Source organism: Myotis lucifugus, unplaced genomic scaffold (genome assembly GCF_000147115.1).
Source record: "Myotis lucifugus unplaced genomic scaffold, Myoluc2.0 scaffold_124, whole genome shotgun sequence".
Classification (NCBI taxonomy): Eukaryota; Metazoa; Chordata; class Mammalia; order Chiroptera; family Vespertilionidae; genus Myotis; species Myotis lucifugus.
Window position 1 is genome coordinate 2,243,790 of NW_005871172.1, and position 10,426 is coordinate 2,254,215.

At 43.9% G+C, this 10,426-nt stretch overlaps 1 non-coding gene across 1 annotated transcript; it reads right to left on the bottom strand.

Moving 5' to 3' along the window:
• Positions 1-8,713: 8,713 nt before the first annotated feature.
• LOC111827049 lies at positions 8,714-8,816 on the bottom strand. Its single transcript, XR_002830504.1, has one exon. It is a non-coding gene; the product is annotated as a U6 spliceosomal RNA (small nuclear RNA).
• Between the last annotated feature and the right edge of the window lie 1,610 nt (positions 8,817-10,426).

Genomic DNA, 10,426 nt, shown 5'->3' on the forward strand with positions numbered 1-10,426 from the left:
ATATATATATATATATATATATTATATATATAATATATATTAAATATACTTATGTGTTATTATGTTGTTAAATGTATCTTGGTATGTTGGTAAATGTTTAAGTCTTCGGTGAGGGTGGGGAGAAGACAACTTTGATTTGCAATGTTTATTTTTGCGATGTAAAAACTCTCACTATAGCCCTGGCTGATGTGGCTCAGTTGGTTGATCATTGTCACATGCACCAAGAGGTCGCTGGTTCAGGTCCCAGAGAGGGCACATGCCCATGAGGGGCATGCAGGAGGCAGCCAATGGATGTTTCTCTCTCTGTGTCTCTCTCTTTCTCCTCCCTTCCCCTCTCTCTCTCCAAAATCAATAAAATATATTTATTAAAAAATCCCACTATGGCAGATTTCAAGCTACCAATAGGATGTCACAATGGAGTTGGGAGAGATGCTTGGTAGTAGACCATTATATGGTATTTCCTCTATATAGGAACAATAAATGTAAATGACTTTAAGACCTTGGATAATAGAAAAATGGTGTAGCCCTGGCTGGTTTGTCTCAGTGGATAGAGCGTCAGCCTGAGGACTGAAGGGTCCCAGGTTTGATTCTGGTCAAGGGCACATGCCCGGGTTGCAGGCTGGATCCCTGGTAGGGGGCGTGCAGAAGGCAGCCCATCAGTGATTCTCTCTTATCATTGCTGTTTCTACCTCTCTCTCCCTCTCCTTTCCTCTTTGAAATCAATAAAAATATATTTTAAAAAAAGAAAAATGGTGTGAAACAATTAGGAAATGCTGAGTTTTGAGTACTTATTACATTTGTTTTGAATATAATTTACCTTTGAGTTTGAATGTTTTAATTTTTATTTTTAAAAAATATATTTGTATTGCTTTCAGAAAGGAAGAGAGAGCGAGAGAGAGAAACATCGATAAGAGAGAATCATCCATCGGCTGCCTCCTGCATGCCCCACACTGGGGATCAAGCCCACAGTCCGGGCATGTGCCCTGACCAGGAATTGAACCATGACATCCTGGTTCATACATCGATTCTCAACCACTGAGTCATGCCAACCAAGCTGAATAACTTTTTAATAATGCCTCTGCTTAACTGGTTTGCAGAATTCCTGAAAATTTAACAGTTGGCTCCTATGAGCCCTTATGACCCAGATCCAGCTCACCACTCAGAGCTCATATTTTGTTCCCTGAATTTTCTTTTTTATATATATATTTTATTGATTTTTTACAGAGAGGAAGGGAGAGAGATAGAGAGTTAGAAACATCGATGAGAGAGAAACATCGATCAGCTGCCTCCTGCACACCTCTTACTGGGGATGTGCCCGCAACCCAAGCACATGCCCTTGACTGGAATCGAACCTGGGACCCTTCAGTCTGCAGGCCGACGCTCTATCCACTGAGCCAAACCGGTTTCGGCTGAATTTTCTTTTTTATAGAAATCTGTTTTTTATAGATGTATTTTCTCATCTCTGAATACTTAATAATTTTTTCTATCTCTACACTGTGTTTTCTCTGAGATACTTGTTTGTTTGTCTTTTTTTAAAAATATATTTTATTGATTTTTTTTTTCAGAGAGGAAGGGAGAGGGATAGAGAGTTAGAAACATAGATCAGCTGCCTTCTGTACACTTCCTACTGGGGATATGCCCACAACCAAGGTACATGCCCTTGACCGGAATCGAACCTGGGACCTTTGAGTCCGCAGGCCGACCCTCTATCCACTGAGCCAAACCAGTTAGAGCTTTGTTTGTCTTTTATGTTAGTCTTTCCTCAAATGCCAGTAATCCTTGTAAGGTTCTGAATTGTGATGCCCACCATAAAGTGCATACAGTATTTAAATTGTATCTGGATGCAGTTACTCTTTTTCACCGCTAGGTGGCATATATTATTGTTGTTGCGGGTAATGTTAACACTACTATGTATATATCTTCAGCTTTTAATTTAAAAGTACTCTCACATTTATATTTCTTTGATTTTTATAACTTCTCAAAAAACCAATTCCAGATTTCTTTGGAAGGAGGCTTGGCATAAGTTCATTTTAAAAAATACATATTTTAAAAAATTAATTTCAGAGAGGAAGGAAGAGGGAGAAAGAGATAGAAACATCAATGATGAGAGAGAATCATCGATCTGCTGCCTCCTGCACATCCCACATTGGGATCAAGCCTGCAACCCGAGCATGTGCACTGACCAGGAATCGAACCATGACCTCCTGGTTCATAGGTTGAACCTTAACACTGGCCGGGCAGCATAAGTTCATTTTTTAAAAATTACCTCCACTTTAAAGATGGGAAAATTGAAGCTCAGAAAAGGTAATCTCCGAGACTCAACCTAAGGTCGCTAGGATGCCCAGTGTTCCTATCACTATATCTCGATGCTTCTTATGTGCTTTTTTCTGTTTTTTTGTTTGTTTGTTTGTTTGTTTGTTTTGCTTTTAGAGAGGGAGGAAAGGAGAGAGAGAGAAATATTGATGTGAGAGAGATACATCAATCATTTGCTCCCATACCCAACCCAACTGGGATCGAACCCCAAACCTAGGTATGTGCCCTGACTGGGAATCAAATCCCCGACTTTCTGGATGCTCCAGCCAACTGAGCCACACCAGCCAGGCCTCATTTTTTTTTTTTTTTTTTAAAGAAAAGTGAAAATAATAATGACCCATGTTTTTCTAGACAGGTCAACTTAAAAATTAACAGAAACATACCTTGCTCTCCTTGGAGCATGTCCGTGCCCTTCCTTTTCTGGGGCATGTACTTTTGCTCTCTCCTAAACTCTAAGGGTCCCCACTAAACTAGCAACCAGGGGAACAGCGGGCAGTGGCAGCTCCTCCTGGGCTAACCCCCTGAACCTGTCTCCAAGTCCCCCTGTTCTCTGGCTTTTCAGTCAGCTAACAGCAGTCCCGCCTTGGCTCACTTCTTTTCTATAACATTTCTAGGGAGTCAAAGCAGCCCCGCTCAGGATCTCTGCTGTTGCTTCTACTACCCTAAGTCCTTTCTTAGGACTCAAAATAAAAGTAAAAATTAACACAAACATTTTGGCTAATCCCAAATGTATGAAAATATCCATTATAGGAATCAAATTTTAAAATCTCCAGAAATCTCAGTAAACTTAGGCACTGTTCCCTTTTATATTGTTTCTCTTTAATTTTCTTATGTATAAGTAAAAATTAGATTTCTTTTAAGCTAACGATAAGAGTTGCCTTTCAGTAACAAGCTGTTCATGGCATCCCAGCCTCACCTGCAGCCACACTGCTGCTTACACTATCACCTGTTGCTGTGGCTACAAATACAGTGACACATACAGCAGAAGCTTGGGAATGACAACCACCAAATCAAGAGAGTGGTCCTCTCCAGCGGGAAGATGAGCAGGATTGGGCTACAGAGAGAGTTTCTACTGTGTTTGTAATGTATTTTTCCCCCATAAGGTAGGTGATATGTACAAGGGGATTTTTGCTATATTCTGTATTTTTGTATGCCCAACATTCTTTTAAAAATCTCTATGAGGTCTAGAATCGTAAAAAAGCAGTTCACTCAGCAATTATTTATGGCACTTTTGTAACATGCATTCTATACAGCGGTGAACAGCAATCTATTCATTGCTAATTAATTCAAAACACATTCACTAATTGCTTCTTATGGGCAAGGTGCTAGGCCAGATGCTAATAAGATGACTCATACCTGATCCTGCACCTTAAAAGACATGGGGGCATGTGGGCGAAGAAATGTGGCTCTATGGAAAGTAACTTCAAGGGTGATCATAAATTCCTAACTAGGCAGGTCATGGTGGGTAGTCACACCCCAGGCATATAACTTCTTCTTTTTTTTAAATATATTTTTATTGATTTCAGAGAGGAAGGGAGAGGGAGAGAGAGAAACATCAATGATGAGAGAGAATCATTGATTGGTTGCCTCCTGCACGCCCCCTACTGGGGATTGAGCCCGTAACCCAGGCATGTGCCCTTGACCAGAATTGAACCCGGGACCCTTTAGTCCGCAGGCCAACGCTCTATCCACTGAGCCAAACCAGCTAGGGCATAACTTCTTTACTAAAGCTTATCTTTGCCTTAAGCAAGCCCTGTCCATCGTCTCTGTGCATCTAGGTTAACACACTTTTGAAATGCCCCCTTTCAGACCCTTCTGGTACATGACCACCCTTTCAGACCCCTCCTAAAGTACCAGTGCACATCATCTTAACTAGCTTGTAATTCAATCCTCATCTTGCTTTCTCCCACCTCTGTGTAATCTTCCTACATCCCCTCCTTAATTTCAAATGCATAGAAGAAATTGCAAAACTGTTATTCTCTGGAGCATTTTGAGATCTTGCTCCCTGGCATATGTTGCCAGTTTTGGCTCAGATAAACTCATAAAAATTCTCTGCAGGTTTGGACATTTCTTACATCAACAGGCATATTGCATTATTCATTAAGTGTACAAACCACAGTGTAGAAATTAGCCTCAGAAGAGAGGTGCAGATAAAGTGCTACGAAAAAATCATGGAAGTTTTGGGAAGGTTTCACAAGGAGATGCAGTGAAGCTGGATCTGGAAGGATGCTTTGGGCAAGGGGGGAGAGGGAGCACCCCAAGAACAGAGCTTCCTGTGCGTGAGCAAAGTATGATGGTGGGAGAATGTGCAGTGTGCAGGACCAGTGAGTAATTTAGTTTGGCTGGTGAACTTGGGGGTAGTGAGAGAAGTCTGGGAAAGGAGTTAGGTCAGCTCCCAGAGGGCTCAGTCCAGGCCAAGCTGCTCCAGCCGCATGACCAGAACCGTGTGCTGTTAGCGAGGGCCAGTGGGGCGGGGAATGGCAGGTTGCTTCCTAGAGCCTGGGTGGGCACAAACAGGGCCTCTGGAGAGACGGAGCAGGTGTACAGTCCACAGGGCCTGCCAGCTGTTAGGGTTTGGGTTGGAATCACCACTCGCAAGTGGCTCTTCAGTTTCTGCTTAAACTTCTCCAGGGATGGGAGGGTCACCGCTGAGAAGGAGTTTTTTATTTTCTGCTGGGGAGTAGTTCCTCATGGGTCTACTGGAGCCCTTGGTGAGGGGGGAGACAGAAAAAGAGAAACAAGTTAGAAAAATATAAAGTGTGCTCTCTGCCAGGGGCCTGTCCTCTGTTCTGGCAGTCAGTGTGCCTGAGGGTGAGCCTGGCTTGGGGGTCTATGTGAGGAAGGCTGCTTTGGGCTGTGCCCTTCTCCACTCAAGCCTTGACCAACAGGCTGCAGGTTGGAGCTCCTGGGTTGCCTCTGTGCTAATATGGGGTGGCCATGTTGCTGGGCCTGGAACATCTACCTTGTGGGGAGCTTGGGCCAGGGAGACCATTCGAGCTGGAGGTGTGGGAAGGTTCTGCGTCACCCTGGGGTCCTGCTCTCCTAGCATCTACTCTTCTAGTCCAGGGGAAGGCACTTTGGCTGATCTGGGGTCTCAGCATGGGCCCCCGCATTGGCCCTCACATCCCACCAACAGTGCTCAAAGATCGGGGCAAGGCTGGTCCTCCAGGAAGACTGACGAGGTATCTTTGAGGATCTTTAGACAGAGCCCCCTCCCGTATTTCTCCAGCTAACAGGTTGCAGTGCTGGAGATGCCATCATTGGAGGGTCTGGCACATGATTTGAGAGCCTACACTAATATACTTATTTATGAACAAATTCACAAAGATTCAAAGATCATTACTGGTTTTTGTAACTCATAAAGCCCTAGGGCCTAGGCTAACTAAAGTGTTATTATTTATGCAAATCACCCCTGAGCTCTAACCGCCTCTCAGGATCAGGGGTTATGGGTTACAAACTCCTTTGCCTCTACAACCACATTGGAGCAACGCTGGAATGCAGAAATTATTAAACTCCTCTTTGTCTGTTTCCTCTTATAAAAATGGATGTCAAGTCCCTTGCCCAAGGTCAAATGGCCAATGCAAGGCCACCGTGGCTGGACACTAGATTTTAGAAACAGAAGGGTGTTATTTCCTCCCAATTTCTCAAAGCAGCCTGGGGCGCGACACTCTCAACCCCGCTGAAGGACTGTTCTCTGACCTTTGAAAGCAAGATGAAGAATGAATGGGTGGGGGCTGGAAAGGAAAGACGGGTCAGCCTGAGTGTGTGTGTGATGAGGCCTGGAATGCATGGCAGGAGTGCCACTGAGAAAGGTGAACTGGGGTTGGGGGTGTGTTCAGTTAGCTATTCAGGTGATGAGACTCAGGTCCCTCACCTGGGAGAAGAGCCCAGGTCTGTCAGTGCCTCTGCCCTGTTTTCTCCATCCTGCACTTCCCCCCAGGGGTGCTGTGTGAACTTGACTAGTCTCACTGCCTGGGGGATCCTTATCTAGAAGAGAAGGAGGTTAGGCCAAGTAGGCTCCAAGCCCCTGCTGGGCCTGCCACGCTAAGTCTGAAGCGCCGGGCCAGTGTTGGTTGAATGTCCACCCATGAAGGCGCGTGCAGGAGGCAGCCGATGGATGTTTCTCTCTCATCAATGTTTCTGTCTCTCTGTACCTCTCCCTTCCTCTCTCACACACACACACAAAAAATCAATTAAACAAAAGCGGGTGAAGCTATTCAAATCTCCAACACCTTCAGAAGAGGGACCCTGGGCAGGTAGGGTGCGTGTTTAGAGTCCTGGCTTGAGTCACTTCCTACATACAGACTCCTTTCTGGCCTTGTCCTGCTCGAAAATTGGAAATCAGGTGTAAATGTAAGTCATCTGGGCTGGGCCCAACCTGCTCATTTCTTCTTTCAGCAACATTCTTTAAACCAGTGGTTCTCAACCTTGGCTGCACATTAGAATCACCTGGGAATCTTTTTAAAATCCTGATTTCTGGGCCTCATCCTCCGGGAATTCTGTTTCTTTGTTATGGGGTGGGGCCACAACATTAGTAACAAGAAACAGACTTTCCGGAGATGAGGCCCAGAAATCAGGATTTTAAAAAGATTCCCAGGTGATTCTAATGTGCAGCCAAGGTTGAGAACCACTGCTCTAAACCCTTACAATGGCCCTGGCTCCCCTCTTCTCTCCCACCCACCCATCCAATCAATAAGTATTTATTGAATATTTGTCAGGTGCTGTTTTAGGCTTTGGGATACAACAGTAAACAAAACCAGACATGGTCTCTGCTCTCTTGGAGACTGTAGGACAAAGGAGATGTACCTGGAGCTACAAGAGGGAACCCTGACTGGGTGGGGGAATCTCACCATGGGGGGCAGAGAAGGCTGCCGGAGGAAGTGACTCTTGAATTGTTATTTGAAGTGAGGGGAAATGAAGTGGGGGGGTGGGGGGTATTCCAGACACAGCAAATAGCCTGTACATAGGCTCGTGGCAGAAGGGAGCAAGCCGAGTGTTGCGGAAGGAGAGTGGGCTGAGGAGGAGGAAGGGAGGCAGGGGCCAGAGCCACAGGACTTTGTAGGCCTTTTAATGTAACTTTTCTTTGGAGCAACAGGGATAAAGGTGTTTTGTTTTCATTAGCATTTATTTGATTCTGAATTGACTGGGTGGACCTGCCCACCCAAGGGGAGTAGATGCTACCTGGGGAGAGGCAGGCCCTAGAGAAGAGGGACTTCCATCCTGAGGGCGCCCCAGCAGGGCGGCAGGAAGCCAGCCCACGGCTCCTGTGAGTCCCTCTGCTGGGAACACCCAGGATATGCCCGGGGGTCTGGAGGCTCTAAGAATTTAGGTCAGGTTCTGGAGGGAAATGGGAAAACTACTTTAGGTTTGTGTGGGAGGATGCCTGTATAAAGCTGGTGAGGCAGGAATTAAGAAATTTAAATTGCCAGAGGTGCCAATGGGACTAGAACAGCCATGGGCAAACTACCGGCCGAGGGCCGGATCTGGCCCGTTTGAAATGAATAAAACTAAAAAAAAAAAAAGACCGTACCCTTTTATGTAATGATGTTTACTTTGAATTTATATTAGTTCACACAAACACTCCATCCATGCTCTTGTTCCGGCCCTCCGGTCCAGTTTAAGAACCCATTGTGGCCCTCGAGTCAAAAAGTTTGCCCACCCCTGGACTAGAAGCTCCAGGCAGGCAGGGAGGGACTGTGTCTGTTTTATGCAAGCAGCTATACTATTAGAGCAGTGCCTCGCACACAATGTGCATGAAATTAACGTTTATTGATCAAATGCACAAATGGAGAACCTGTTAGGTGGGGGGAGGGAAGGAAGAAAAGGGGTGGCCAATGTTTTAGTGGAAGACAAAAAAGAAAGGAATTTTTACTTATTGAGCCTACTATTTGTGGGGCAATCTATATATATAAAAACCTAAGCGACCAAACGACTGGTTGACCAGTCAACGTGTTGCTATGATGCGCACTGACCAGCAGGGGGCAGATGGTCAATGCAGGAGCTGCCCCCTGGTGGTCAGTGTGCTCTCGCAGCCAACCTCCCGTGGTCCCTCCCCCCAGCCAGCTGCAGCCCCCACCCCCTGATCTGCCTTGATCGCTGGCCAGGCCGAGGGACCCCACCCACACAAGAATTCGTGCACCGGGCCTATAATATGCTAATAAACCCTTTAAATTCATGATGATATTTTCAAGTTAGTTTTTTTAATTTTAAGGTTAAAAATATGAAACAAAACAAAAATCTAAAAATAAGTCTCACTGTCATAACAGACCCTCAAGCTCCTTCTCAGAGGCTAATAAAGTTTTTTGCATATCTTTTTAGAAATTTCATATGTATATCCCTTGAGGGTCACCTGCTGCTCCCTGCTGCATACAGGATACCGGCCTGTAGTTTTCTTTTCCTTTTTTGTGTGTGGAATGTTTCATGAATCTGTGTCATGCTTGTGCAGGGCCTTGCTAATCTCTTTATTGTTCCAATTTTAGTATATGTGCTGCTGAAGAGAGCACTCGTTTTCTTTTCATGTAGTGTCCTTATCTGGCTTTGGTATCAGGGTAGGACTGGCCTAATTAATTAAGTTCAGAAGTGTTCCCTCCTGTTACATTTTAAGGATTGGTGTTAATTCTTCTTCTTCTTCTTTTTTTAAAAATATATCTTTTATTGATTTTTTACAGAGAGGAAGGGAGAGAGATAGTTAGAAACATCGATGAGAGAGAAACATCGATCAGCTGCCTCCTGCACACCCACCACTGGGGATGTCCGCAACCAAGGTACATGCCCTTGACCGGAATCGAACCCGGGACCCTTCAGTCTGCAGGCTGACGCTCTATCCACCGAGCCAAACCAGCTAGGGCTGTTAATTCTTCTTTAAGTGTTTGGTGGAATTCACCAGGGATCCTGGTGAATTCATCTGGATCCTGGGCTTTTCTTTGTTGGGAATTCTTGATTACTGATTCAATCTCAGTACTCATTATTGGTCTGTTCAGATTTTCTATTTCTTCATGATTAAGTCTTAGGGGGTTGTATGCTTCTAGGAATTTATCAATTTCTTCTAGGTTACCCATTTTTTAGTATGTGATTGTTCACAGTAGTTTCTTATGATTCTTTGTATTTCTGTGGTATAGTTGTCCTGTCTCCTCTTTTATTCCTGAATTTATTTATTTGAGGTATTTCTCTTTTTTTCTTAGTCCAGCTAAGGGTTTGTGAGTTTTGGTTATCTTCACAATACCAGCTCTTAGTTTCGTTGATCCTTTCTTTTGTTTTTCTGTTCTCTATTTCATTTATTTCTGCAGTGATCTTTGTTATTTCCTTCCTCCTGCTAACTCTGGACTTAATTATTATTTTTTTTTAACTAGTTCCTTCAGGTAAGTTTCGGTTATTTGAGCTCTTTCTTTTTCTTAATGTAGGTGTGTTATCTCTATAAACTTTCCTTACAATTGCTTTTGCTGCACCCCATAGGTTTTGGTATATTGGGTTTTTGTTTTCAATATATATATAATATATTTTTATTGATTTCAGAGAGGAAGGAGGAGAAACAGAGAGAGAGAAATATCAATGATGAGAGAGAATCATTGATTGGCTGCCCCCTGCACGCCCCCTACTGGGGATCGAGCCTGCAACCTGGACATGTGCCCTTGACCAGAATCGAACCTAGGACCCTTCAGTCCATAGGCCGACACTCTATCCATTGAGCCAAACTGTCTAGGACTTCAATATATTTTTAAATTTCCCAGTTGATTTAGTCTTTGACCCATTAGTTGTTCAGAAGCATGTTATTTAACTTCCACATACTTGTGAATTTTCCAGCTTTCCTCCTGTTATTGATTTTTTGTCTCAAACCATTGTGGTTGGAAGAGATACTTAGTATGATTTCAATCTTCTTAAATTTGGTAAGATTTGTTTTGTCACATACCATAATCATCTATCTTAGAGAATGTTCCATATGTTCTTGAGAAGAATGTGTATGGAACTGCTATTGAATTTCTATAAATGTCTGTTAGGTTCATTTGGTCTAATGTGGCATTCAAGTTTATTATTTCCTTATTTATTTTCTGTCTGGAGAATCTATCTATTGTTGAAAGTGAGGTATTGAAGACCCTTAATATGATCGTAGTCTATT